Genomic DNA, 13,440 nt, shown 5'->3' with positions numbered 1-13,440 from the left:
GGAGTGATTGCTCAAACTGCCTCCATGTTATTTAGGTTTTCACAGTGTTGCTATTTTGCTTTAGTTTGTCTTTGGAGTCCAATGTGATAGTACGCATCCCAAAGATCTACTAAGAACATCCAATTGTCTTTTCCTAAGAACGGAAGTATTAACTGAACCATGACCATCCGGAATTTGGTTTGTTGAACTCACTTGTTCAATGCACTGAGATCAAGAATCAGTCTCCAGTCCCCTGTTTTCTTTGCACTAAAAAGAATCGGGAGTAAACTCTGGATCCTATCTGGTCTAGTGGGACTGCTTGGATGACTCTTTTGTTGAGCAGTTTTTGAATTTCTAAGGCAGCTGTATCCTTGTGACATGGTGGAACACCTGGGATTCTTTTCAGCTCTCTGGGTTTTTTGAAAATGGGATATTGTAACCTCTGGATGTTAAGTTGTCAATCTCGCCTTCATTCTTGCTGGATGGGTTTGGAGCCGATCCTCGGCTCCGACTCGGCACTTGCTAAGCTCGAGAGCTAATTTTACCAGCTTGAGGCAACCCTATATCCCATGATGCAAGGCAGAGATTACCCAGATCTCGTTTGCCGCTTCGCTAACGAGGTGCCTTCTTTTACCAGCTCTTGGTAAGTGAACTTTTCAGAGACTTTTCGTCTACCCCCCCTTTAACTTTATATATATATATATATATATATATATATATATATATATATATATATATATATATATATATATATATATTATATTTTTGTTAATTATCGACTCACCTTAGCCCTATTCCCGTCAGTGTTCCCTTCTTTTTGACTAAATATTCCCTTGTCCCTAGTCAGGCCTTAGGCCTTCCCCTCCCTAAATTTTTTCCTGTCAGGGATTGTTTGTGTGTGACTGTGTGTTTTCCCTGGTTAATTTAATTTAATTAATTTAATTTAATTTGTTGGACTGAGTGTTTTTTGTGTGTGATTGTGTTACTGTTGTTCATCGACACAGTTATGTCGAAGGACACTAAGGTCTCAGGCTTCAAGAAGTGTGACTCGTGCTGTCAGAAGATGTCTCTGACAGACAGTCACACTTCTTGTGTTTATTGCCTGGGACCTTCGCACCTGCAGGACCCTTGTGCTATCTGTCATGCTTTCAACCCAAGAGTCCTGCAGGAACGAAAAAATAAAGTCATACTAAGGGGCTTATTAAAGCCCGAGAGCTCCCCGACTAAGTCGGTGCCAGGGAAGCCCTCGAAACCTGTTAAGCCTTCGGCTCAAGCTTCCAAGCCATTGGCTTCAGGTCCTTCCTCACCAGGCTCGAGATCGGCTCTGGCCGGAGCCAATCTTTCCATGCCAGTCTCAGTATCGGCTCCATCCGGCGCCGATACGACCAGATCCAGACACTCAGTGTCGGCTCCGGCTGGAGCCGACGTATCTTCGGCTCTGATGGCTCCATTGATCTCGAAAAAGCGATCTCGATCCCCTTCAGTGGAATCCATACATTCGGCTCTGAGATCACCTTGCTCTCGGAGCGGAGCCATCAGAGCCGATCTTCTCGGTCATCCAGGCTATCTGATCACGACCTTGAGAGAGTGGTGAGTAGACTATTAAAGTCTCAGGCATTGGCCCAAATACTCCTTAGCCCATCTCAACAGACGGTAGCTATATCACATCCACCGAGCATTCCTCCTCCGACTCTCTTACAGAGTTCGGAGCTGGAGCTCCTTGGAACCGGTACCGTTGTGACTTCAGAGCCGATACCACTCCTTTCGGCTCCGTCGTCCTCGGCTCCGATTTCCTCCTTGAGACCTTCATTGGAGGGATCCAGGCATCTAGTCTCTCTCGTCGGCTCCGAGGGGGCGAGTGGCATCGGACCCTTGTCCGACCCCGTTCTCCCTCTCGGAGCTTCGGCGTTGGTGAGCTCGGCCCCGACATCTGCCTCGGAGCCTTCCCTCTCGGTGAGGCCTGAGGTTCCTATCTCTTCGGAGAGGGAACTTTCTGGTCTCTCTGACAGGGGAGCCTTCGAGGTGATGAGGAGTGTACTAGCCCCTGGGCTTAGTCAACGGACAGTTCCATCAGCTCCTCCCACTACAGTGCCTGCTGACGTCTCTTCCCACTCTCTTGCTCCCGGACCCAGAGATCCAATGCCTCAGGTTTCCCCATTGGGAATATCTTCCTCTTCCGAGGCTTCTCCTGATCCGTCAGGAGAACCCCCGTGTAAGAGGACATGTAAGAGGAAACATTTAGACTCCCCTGAGTCTACTACATCAGATACTGACTTGGATGAGTCGGACGGATCCTCAAGGTCCTCCTCTGAGGATGTCTCATTTTCAGACATCCTTGAAATCCTTAAACAGAGGGGGAACTGGCCCTCCCTTAATCCCTCCGAGGACGAGTCAGTATACCTGGAGGCGTTCGGATCTCGACCCTCCACCTCCTGGGTGTCTCTGCCTTTCGACCCTCTCATGGAGGTAGTGGCTCGGAAGGCGTGGATGGCTCCAGATTCGGTGGAACCTATCCCTAGGAGACATTCAAAATTTATTACTGCCCCACAAGATAGACAATATTTGACAAAGGGTGTCCCAGTTGATGCCATGGTGGTGGCTGCTGCCACCAAGAAGGAATTAGCTGATCCTTCAGTACCTGTCCATCCTCCTAATAAGGATTCTAGGACTATGGACAGGTACGGTAAGCAGATTTTTTTCTTCAGCGACTTTTGCTATGAGATCGCTGAACTTATGCCACTTCACCCGCCTTCAAAGAGATGTTCTTAAACAGTTGGGAGAAGTTTTACAGGATCCATCAGCTGCTGGGTCTCAGGATAAGATTAGCTCACAGCTAGGAATCCTTAACTCCATTGCTAGCTCCTCCATGCGGCTCATTTCTTATGCAGCCGATGGAGCGAGTAGGGCCGCAGGCACAGGAGTGGCTTTAAGGCGTCAGTCCTGGATGCGGCTTTGTAATTTTGCAGACCCCTTCAAGGCGTCTTTCACAAACTCCCCCTTTGATGGCTCGACCTTGTTCGGTCTTCAAGTGAAAGACACTTTGACTAGATGCGAACAAGATGGCAAGACTCTTTCTGCCGTAGGAGTCCGTTTCTCCACCCCTTCTAGACCTTACCCCAAAGGACAGAAGGGAGGGAAAATGTGGTTCCGCAAATCTCAAGGAGTCACGCCTGACGCACAAAGTCAGTTTATCCCCAGAGGCAGATGGGGGTAACAATAATAGACGCCACCCTAGGGGCAGAGGTGGTCCGCAGAATCAGGGTAGCAGAGAGCCTTTTTCTGACAAACCCTTCCAGCATCCCTGAGATGTTGCCCGATTGTCCGCCTTCAGAGGCAGTCGGGGGAAAACTATCGCTGTACCCAATAGCCTGGCTTTTCCTTTCTCAAGACAAATGGGTACAGTCAATTATATCCGAGGGTTACAAAATTCCCTTTATTCAAACCCCAATTCAACAAAAGGGAACCCTTCCAGACGTTCCACCCGGTCTAAGGGAATTAGCAGTACTAGAAATATCAAAACTGCTAGTAAAAAGAGCCATCCAGCCAGTCCCAGTGGACCAAATAGGATCCGAAATCTACTCAAGGTTCTTTTTAGTTCCAAAAAAGACAGGAGACTGGAGACCAATATTAGATCTCAGCAAACTCAACAAGTTTGTAAAGAAATCAAGATTCCGGATGGTCATGCTTCAGTCCATTCTGCCCTTTCTGGGCAAGGACAATTGGATGTGCTCGATAGATCTTCAGGATGCGTACTACCACATAAAAATTCACAGACTCTCCAGAAGATTTCTCCGCTTCCGGCTGGGGACCAGTCACTTCCAATTCAGAGCCCTGCCCTTTGGACTCACTACAGCCCCCAGAGTGTTCACCAAATGCATGGCAGTGGTTACGGCTCACCTGAGACGTCAAGGATTTCAGGTGTTTCCATATCTAGACGACTGGCTCCTCACTGCCACCACCAGGCATCAGCTTCTCCAAGCCAGAAATTACACCATTCACACTTGCAGAGGGCTAGGAATTTCTATAAATTTCAAAAAATCTGCCTTGTCGCCTTGTCAATATATTACTTTTATAGGCGCAAGATTGGACACCGTACAACTTTCAGCAAGGTTGACAGACCAAAGGATCTTGGACATTCAAAGACACGTCCAAGTGATTCTATTCAGCAACAAAATTCAGGCCAGATTTGCTCTGAAAGTACTGGGTCTTATGGCGGCTGCCATAACACTTCTTCCTCGCCCGCTTTTACATGCGGCTTCTACAATGGATGCTATTCACCCAATGGTCCTTTCAACAACTTCCCATGCGTCATGAGATCATAGTAACTCCAACTTGCAAAAGACATCTGACTTGGTGGATATCGTCCCTCAAATCCATCAAGGCAGACCATTTGTTCCTCTTGCCCCGGTTGCCACGGTTACATCGGACGCCTCCCTGATCGGGTGGGGGGGGGCATTATCAGGGCAGAATGGTCCATGGCACTTGGCAACCTTTCGAGTATCATCTGCACATAAATGTTCTGGAGATGAGAGCAGTGCTTTTAACGTTGCAAGCCCTCAACGACTCTCTTCCCCTGGGAACTATTGCAGTCCAAACGGACAATATGTCCGTAGTGTGGTATATAAACAAACAGGGTGGAACCAAGTCCTATCCACTGTGTCAAGAGGCTCTCAGACTTTGGCAATGGGCAATCTCCTCTCACCGGTTTCTGATAGCAACGCACATCCCCGGGAAATCCAACATCATAGTGGACAGATTGAGCAGAGCTATTCTCATGCCTCATGAGTGGTCTCTGAAACAGTCAGTGACGGAAGAGATTTTTCAGAAGTGGGGTCTTTCTTGCTGCGACCTTTTCGCTACACCTCAAAACAGCAAATGCCCAGACTTCTTCTCTCTCTTCCCCCTTCCAGGCCATCCCCCCAGAGATGCTCTAACCCAAGATTGGCCCCGGGGACTTCTTTATGCCTTTCCACCTTTTCTGCTGATACCTCAGCTAATTCAGAAAGCAACCGCTTTGAGAGCCAAGTTGATTCTCATTGCCCCTTATTGGCCTCGACAGATATGGTTTCCGTTCCTACATCATTATCTCTTGGTACAGCCATGGCATCTGGACCCGGTTCCAGATCTTCTGACCCACCAGTCGGGTCAACTGCACCAATCCATATCCTCTCTCAACCTCACTGCTTGGTTGCACCACTTCCATCCTTAGCCAGGCTTCCTATGATTTCTAATCCTGTACGGGATATCATAGTAGCTTCCCTAAAATCTTCTACCAGAAAGATTTACACTAGTAAATGGCGACGTTTCTCTTTCTGGGCAAAAGCTAGGAACATAGACCCCTATACTGCTCCAATTCATTCGGTATTGGACTTCCTAGCTGACATTTTTCATTCAGGATCCTCTTCTTCCACAGTGAAAGTTCAACTGGCAGCCATTTCAAACTTTCATATAGGCTTTTTGGACCACAACATTATGTCACATAAACTTTGCAAGGCATTCCTTCGAGGTATCTTTTTATTGAAACCTCTGATTAGAGACCCCCACCACAGTGGGATCTAAATTTAATTTTAACATCCTTGATTCTTCCCCCGTTTGAACCTGCAGCTGCCTGTTCTTTGAAATTGCTTTCTTGGAAGACACTTTTTCTAGTTGCCATTACATCTGCCAGAAGAGTATCTGAGCTTCATGCTATCTGTGTTCGCCCTCCCTATCTAATATTCCACAAAGACAGGGTATCCCTAAGAACTAATCCGTCTTTCTTACCAAAGGTGGCATCACAAACTAACCTAAATCAATCCATTGATCTTCCAGTATTTTTTCCGAACTATTCTGATAGAGCTGAACAAAAGTTACATTATCTCGATGTTCACCGCTAGCTCAGATATTATCTGGATAAGACAAAAATTTTTAGGAAATCTGATCAACTATTTCTATCCTATGCAGAGAACAGGAAAGGCCTTCTAGTTTCTAAGGTAACTTTATCTAGGTGGCTGTCTTCTGTGATCATTTACATTTATCAGCTCAAAGGCAAAGAGTTGGTTTCTAACCCAAAAGCCCATTCTACCAGAGCTCTAGCTACATCTACAGCTTTTCAAGCTAGACTTCCAATAGACACTATTTGTGCAGCAGCCACATGGGCCTCTCCTCATACCTTTGTTTCACATTACAAATTAGATTTGGTCTCCAGAGACAGAGCAAATTTTGGTTCCACCATTCTCAAGAGTCTGTTCCATTGAGCCACCCAGGATAGAGGTGCTAGGGACACGGTCCCATCCAGCAAGAATGAAGGCGAGATTGACAACTTAACATTTAGAAGTTATGTACCTACCATAACGTTCCATGTTAGTTGTCTTCTCTGGCCTTCTTTCTTCAATTCCACCTCCATCCCCTAGCCTGGTCAGACCGGGAAGATTATACATCTTCTATTAAGAGGTTATTACCTTTTTTCTAGCTGTTCAACTCCTAGTGTCACTAGATTATGTTGATCCTTTCTAGAGGGTTATGATGTTATTTAGTATCCTTATTTTCTTCCTCCTCTTAAGTTGGAAGAAAATACTGCTATTTCTTTAGCTACCAAACGAGATCTGAGTAATCTCCGCCTTGCATCATGGGATATAGGGTTGCCTCGAACTGGTAAAATTAGCTCTCGAGCTTAGCAATGCCGAGTCGGAGCCGAAGATCGGCTCTGAACCCATCCAGCAAGAAAGAAGGCGAGAGAAGACAACTAACATGGAATGTTATGGTAGGTACATAACTTCTAATTATAATCCTCTGCACCCAACTGTCCATTGTTATCCTTAGCCAGGCCAGTAGGTGCAGTTATAATCATCCCCCAACTGCCTCCAGAGGACAGCAATCAGGCCTCCATTCAGAAGCGCTGATAGGAGTTACAAGGAAAGAATCTCTGGAACCCTGATTTTGTGGGCCACCTTTGCCTCGAACACAGCATCTTCCATTGCAACTCCCCCCCTCTGCCCCAGGGGGAGTTGTTGCCAAGTGAGTCATGGAAAGGTCCTTGGGATATTTGAACTAAAGCTTCTTTGGTTTCTGGAGTAAGAACGCTGAGGAGTGGAAAAGTATATGACCATGGCAGAAAGGGTCTTTCCATCCTTCTCACATATGGCAAAGGTCTCTTTAACTTTGGGGCCAAAAAGGGATGTTCCATCAAAAGGATGATTGACGAAAGAAGACTTGAATGGCTCCACAAATTCACATAAGTGCATCCAGGCGTGTCTCCTCATGGCTACGCCAGAACCCGCTGCCCTAGTCGTCCCTTCAGCTGCGTGCACAATGAGCCTCATGGATGAATTGCATATTAAATGAAGGGTTGTTCTAAATCCCCTCAGCTACTGTTCCTGTCAGAGTATCTGATAGCTCCTTTATCTGATCTTGTTAAAGTCTCGTGAAATGTGCCATGAAGTTTACGGACCTGAGTTCAAAGGCCGATGAAGCATATACCCACTTCCCAGATCTATCTATCGTTCAAGACTCTTTATTAGGAGGACGGATTTTAGGACTTTCACCAGCAAGTTCCTTTTTGGTGGCTGCTGCAACCACCATGGCATCTACTGGTATTCCTTTAGCCCAATGCTGCTGTTCTTGAGGGGCTGACGAAATGTGGTCTGGTCTCTTGGGAACTGGTTTGATGGAACCAGGTATCTTCCAAGCCCATTGTGCAGTCAATTTAATTAGATTGTCAGTAGGTGGAGAGAATCAAGAGGTAGTTGGTCAGGCACAGAAAGCCTCCAGGTATACTGATTCCTCTGAGGAAGGTTGATGTGAAGTCCAGTCACCCCTGTTTCAGGATTTCTAGTATGTCTTGAAAGGAAACATCTTCTGGCAATGGCTTTGGAGAACCTTCCCCTTCATCAAAATCAGTATCTTCTGTGCAGGGCTCTTCAGGGGAGTTTAAGTGCTTCTTTTGCACTTCCTCTTCAGGGGTAACTCTCAGTGGGATGGGCCAGAGAGGTATCTGAAGAGGACATGACCACCATGGTTGGAACCTGAGGATTCTGTGCCTGCTGTCCCAGGGCAGAGACTGGAGGAAGCTCTGGGCAAGGGGTAGGCTAGGATTGTTGGTCCGACAAAAGTGCTGTTGACTGTGAGCCTGCAGTGGACAAGGCCCTTTCCATGGCCTCAAAAGCAGGCCCCCTGTAGAGGAATGTAAATAGACTCCTTTGGAACAGTAGTCCAATCTCGCACTGAAGAAGCCACCTCTGAAGCTGAAGCCAGAGTCGAGCTCATATGTGCCAAAGCCCCAAGGAGCATGGATGGCTCCAACAAGACTGGAGTGGAACCACACTCCCCAGCACTGACAATGAAGCTTCAACCCTGGGAGGTCTGTGGTTCTGACAGAACCAAAGAGCTCTGGGCAGTTGTTGGTGCCGGAGATGCAGATCTGGACAGCAGAGAGACAGTCGAAGCCTGAACTGTTGGCACTGGGAACTCCAAAGGGTCAGCTGGAGTCAGAGGAGGAACAAGAACTGGTGTAGAGACAGGTGAAGTTCCATAGCCAGAAAGGCTAGGAACCGAGGAAGTGGCTAATCCCCTCGCCACCAGGAGGTAGTCCACCAGTCTCAAAATATCAGACTCTGTGAGGCTCTTGGTGGAACCAACAGAAGAGACCAACGTGGACTGGGGTTTCTCCAAGAAGGGGCTTGGAGGTCGGTCTGCAAAGGGGTCTGATGTTGGTGAATATCTTGTGCATGGCCTGTCTTTAAAGTAAACCTCCTCTGGTTCTGAAACCGCTGGAACAGAGGAGAGAGAAGGTTCCAAAATATTTTCGTCCAAAATAGTTATGGGTGCCAAAACTGTCTGTGCAGAGGTAGGTACTGACCCTGGGGGAACTATCTTCACATGTATCTTGGAAAGTAACCTGGGAGTTCCTGAACCACATCTTTTAACCACCTTGTTGAGGCCTATAAAAGGATCTTTGAGGGGTCGAAAAACATACGCCCACTACCGAAAGGGTCTTTCCATCCTTCTCACACCTGGAGAGTATCTCCTTCAGTTTTGGGCCAAACAATGAGCTCAAAGGGTGCATTGATGAATGAAGACTTGAAGGGCTCCACAAAATCACACAAGTGCATCCAGACATGCCTCCTGATGGAAATGCCTAAACCCGCCACATTTGCGGCACCTTCAGTTGCATGTGAGATAAGCCTCTTGGACAAATTTGAAATAGATTGAAGGGTAGCCAACTGTGAAGCCACAGAAGATTGAGCCTCAACAGTAGTGGTCCTGGCAAGGGATTTTGAAAATTCCTTGATCAAGTCCCTTTGTAGTCTCTTAAAGTGTGCCAAACAGTTCAGTGAGCAAAGGGCAAAGGTCATTGAAGCATTCACATGTTTCCCAAATCTGTCCAATGCCCTAGACTCTCTGTTAGAGAGATGTACAGAGGAACTCTGCTCACCAAGTTCTTTCTTGGTGGCCACTGCCATGACTATAGCATCTATGGGCACCCCTTTACTCCAGCATTCCCTACCACCAGTGGAGCCAGAGTCTGGTTTGGTCTCTTGGGGGACTGGCTCAACTGAGTCAGGTTCTTTCCATCCCCACCTAGAGGTCGAGTCAATGAGCTCAACAGTGGATGGAGTAACTTAGGAGGTAGATGGGACAGCTCCAAAGGCCTGCAAGAATACTGACTCCTCTGGGGAAGATTGTTGGAGAACCAACCACCTCTTTGATTAAGGATCTCCAGAATGTCTCCAAATGAGAGGTCTTCAGGAGGTGATCTTGGGACCCCCCCTTCATCAAAATCCATATCCTTGGAGACTGACTCCTGACAGGAGTCCAAGTGCATTCTTTTGCCCTTCATCTTCCCAAGGACTTCCTTGATGGGATGCTCTGGTGATGTATCAGATGAGACAGTGAAACCCTGCTGGGTGGTCTGGGGACTTTGGGATGGCTGTCCCTCTGGTGTAGAATGATGTGGCTCAAGGCATAGTGACATCTGGTATGTGGAAAGAATATCCAAGGGGGTAGGATCCATCCACTCTGCTGGAGTAGAGAAAACCCTCTTCACCTCTTCAAAGGCAGAATGCTCCAAGGAAAAGGAAGACAAGAGTGCCAGGTATCTGGGCTTATGGCCCATTTAATCCCTCCACCCTGAAGGCAATTTCTCTGAGGCAGAAGTTGAAGCCAAGCTGTCCAGTGCTGAACCTCCAAGGGGAAGAGACGATTCAGAATACTTTGAGTCGACTCCAACACCTTGGACCTGACAAGACCACTTTGGCTCCAAGAGTCATGTGGCTCCAAAGATGTCAGAGCCAGTGCACTCAGAGATGTCTTTGGATCCGAACCAGACAGACCCAGAAGACTCAGATTCAGGGGCTCTGAAATTATGGGTTGGATCAGAGAAGGAGTTATCGGGGGAGTGACAGGAGAACAAACTTCCTGACCTACAGGGGTAGGAGCCGGGATTACTCCCATCTGAATCTGCGCCATGAGAAATCTCTTCATCACCCTGTCCACATCAGCTTCATTTATACTTCTGGAAGACCAAGAGGATGCCAAGGATGGGGATTTTGAATGTCAGAGTTCCAGAAATGGAGATGGAACACTGGATGGTACTGGGTCTACAGCTGGAGAGTACCTAGTCCTAGGTAAAGATATCAGATCCAAGGTGCTCGGAGCAGAAGAAGGGGCCTGTCAGATCTAGCTGAAACTGTCGAAGTCGTCTTCAGATCCAACTTCTGCTTTTTCTTGGGTGGCTTAGAAGAAGGAATTCAAGATCCTAATGATTAGGGAGATTATAAAACAGACTCCTTAGTTTGGAATTTGGAGGTTTGAACTTCAGAAATTATTTCAGAAAAGGGTGTTGGAAGCAACCCTTTCAGAATCAGTTTATTTTCATGGTCAGCAGTAGCCCAAGGATTAAAGTTTTAGCATCTGCTGCAATCAGCTTTCAGATGATCAGGCCCTAAACAGTATACACATAGGGAATGCACATCTGATAAAGGCAACTTATGTCCACATTTTTCACATTTCCTGAACCCCAAAGGGCCTTTTCTGACATTCTAATGATTACAGTAAAAAATTTCACAGAAAAGAAGTAGAAATACATTTTATTTGTTAAATATGAAATCTAGAAATATGAACAATGGTTATATTAGTACAAAGAAGGTGTAGATAAAATAGAAGGGCAAGAAAAAGAGAGGAAAATACCAACAATGGTAATAAGAATTACAGTTATTGTAATAGAAAAGGGGAGGGAATATATGAAGATATGAGATTTATGAAAAAGATTTAAAGAAAAAAGAAGTTATGTACTCTCCATAATGTTCCATCTATTTTGTCTATTTTCATTCAGCCTCAATGAATGGGTCTCTGATCTGATGTCAGATCCAACTCATCCATTTCTATAGCTCATGGAAACCTTCAAGCTCTCAAGCTCTCTCCTACCCAGTGCACTAATAACCTGTCACCTCAGAATATATCTCTTGCTTTAGAGACTCTAATAAATCATGGAAAAGATACATTTCACACACACACACACACACACACACACACACACACACACACACACACACACACACACACACACACACACACACACACACACACACACACACACACACACACACACACACACACGTGTGTGTGTGTGTGTGTGTGTGTGTGTCTATATATATATATATATATATATATATATATATATATATATATATATATATACATATTTATGTCTACTTTGTTTCGTTGAATCTCATTTCACTGAATTTCATTTCACCCCGACCACTTCGCTGAAAACTCAAATTACTGAAATCTCATTTCACTGAATTGCAGTTAGTATATATGGCACTGTGTAGAGTAGCAAGTAAAAGGTATATGCCCTTTTCCCCACTGTAGTGCTATCCTACAGTTAGTATATATAGTTGGGGGGGTGTAGGGGGCACAGCCACGCACATTGGGGTGATGGTAGGCGTTGCCTCTCACTTAGTTTGAGTATATACTGTCTTCTGGAGAAAGTTAGTCATTCGTGTTGCAACTATGCATGTCTATTGTTTAAAATGTATAGCTTTGATGTTTGTGGTAAAATACAATATATAAAATAAACAAGATGGGGGCTACACCCCCAACGCCCCACACCCCTAACTATATATACTAACTCCAGGATCACACTACAGTGGGGAAAAGGGCATATACCTTTTTCTTGCCTTACAATACTCTACACAGTGCCGTATATGCTAAGTTCAGTTCAGTGAAATGAGATTCAGTGAAATAGATTTTCAGTAATTTGTGTTTTCAGTGATGTGCTCGGGGTGAAATGAAATTCAGTGAAAGGAGATTCAATGAAACAAAGTAGACCCGTGTGTGTGTGTGTGTGTGTGTGTGTGTGTGTGTGTGTGTATATATATATATATATATATATATATATATATATATATATATATATATATATATATATATATATATATATATATATATATATATATATATATATATATATATATATATATATATATATATATATATATATATATATATATATATATGTATGTATATGTATATATATATATATATATATATATATATATATAGATATATATTTAGATATAGATATATATATATATAGATATATATATGTAAATGGATTTAAGTTATGAACTAGTTAGGAAAAAGTGTTAGCTATCCCATATGTTACCTTGGTCAGACTTCAGTTTCAAGAGACATATAATGTTTTCTCACGTGGGTAAGTTTGAGACTTATCAGATCCAGATAGGTCAACCTTGGCAGATGAAACTGAAGGTCTGGAGTTGGATCCAGAATCCATGGGAGTGATAAGAGGTGAGGCCACAGGAAGGGGAACCAAACTTGTCGAAGCCAGTAAGGAGTAATGAGGATTACTTGAGTCTTCAATTTGGATGATTTCTGGAAAAACTTGGGAATCATGGGGATTGGGGGATAGGCATATAACAGACCGAGGGGCCAATCATAGAGAAGAGCATCCCTCAATCACTCCCTCACATGGGAGAGTAGGGCAAAGAAGCTGCTGCATTTGTTGTTCAAGGGGGATGCAAATAGGTCACAGCAGGGCTGGCCTCACCAATGTAAGATCATCTCTGCCACTCGGTGGCTGAGGGACCACTTGTGAGGTAACATAATGGACCTGCTGAGTTTGTCTGCTATCACACTGGATTTCCCAGGAATGTGCATCGCTACCAGAAACCGATTGGAGGCTATCACCCACTGCCATACTCTGAGGACTTCTCAACATAGGGGTTAAGACTTGGTTCTTCCTTATTTGTTGATATACCTAACTACTGAGCTAAACAGAATCTTGAGTAAGTACTGGATCCTATTTGTCTGGTGGGACCTCTTGGATGACTGTTTTTTCTAGCAAATATATTTGTAAAGTTCCTGCTTCCTGCTGACTGGGTGGAACATCTGCAATCTTTTCAAGTGACAGTGGAAGGGAGAAGGGTATACAGTAACATCTGGTAATAATCCTCTGCACCC

The sequence above is a fragment of the Protopterus annectens genome, chromosome 7.part0 (assembly GCF_019279795.1).
Source record: "Protopterus annectens isolate FY-2018-M chromosome 7.part0, PAN1.0, whole genome shotgun sequence".
NCBI classification, from domain to species: Eukaryota; Metazoa; Chordata; order Ceratodontiformes; family Protopteridae; genus Protopterus; species Protopterus annectens.
This window is presented reverse-complemented; position numbering follows the sequence as displayed.